Source organism: Alosa sapidissima, chromosome 15 (genome assembly GCF_018492685.1).
Source record: "Alosa sapidissima isolate fAloSap1 chromosome 15, fAloSap1.pri, whole genome shotgun sequence".
NCBI lineage: Eukaryota > Metazoa > Chordata > Actinopteri > Clupeiformes > Clupeidae > Alosa > Alosa sapidissima.
In genome coordinates, this window is record NC_055971.1 from 5,529,386 (window position 1) to 5,530,020 (window position 635).

Consider the following 635-nt stretch of genomic DNA (forward strand, 5'->3'; position numbering starts at 1 on the left):
TTGTTGTCGGCTGTGCAGAAAGCCATTGAGGGACAGAAAAGAGATTTCTGTTTCAGCACTACGGACAGCTCCTTCTCATGTCACTCACTCGCTGATGCACGAAGGGGAGCCATGATAATGTTTTTACTAGCTCGTGCCTTGTGTCCATTCATTCAAAACTCATTCATGTTCAAAGCACTGACTGAAACACGCCTAGTGTTAGAGAAGGTTAGGTCTGCATAACTTTGCTCAATTAACGAGTTATTTGGGTGTCACATAAGCCAATATTTTAATCGGAGAAGCAATAGTAAACTATATTGAGGCCTTTCAAAAAGCGAATTTTCTTAGCTCTGTTCTCATGAAGTCTGTCAAGGCTTATAATGGCATGCTCATCAAACTGGAAATGTTTTTTTTTTTTTTTTTTTTAAATAAAAAAATCTATATGGGCCAAACTAGACTACAATAGGCTACTGTCCACCCAACTTTGTGTTCAGGACATTTATGTTGTTTTTGGTAAAATAAACTTTTCAACTTTTCTGCTCGACTTGGGTGCAGTAGCCACGACTTGCAGGCCTAGCCTACAGTGCAGTCTTACAAAGGCCGTGAAAGCGAAATAAGATTCTAGAGCACTCTTGAACCGTTGGTTGAGATCTGTG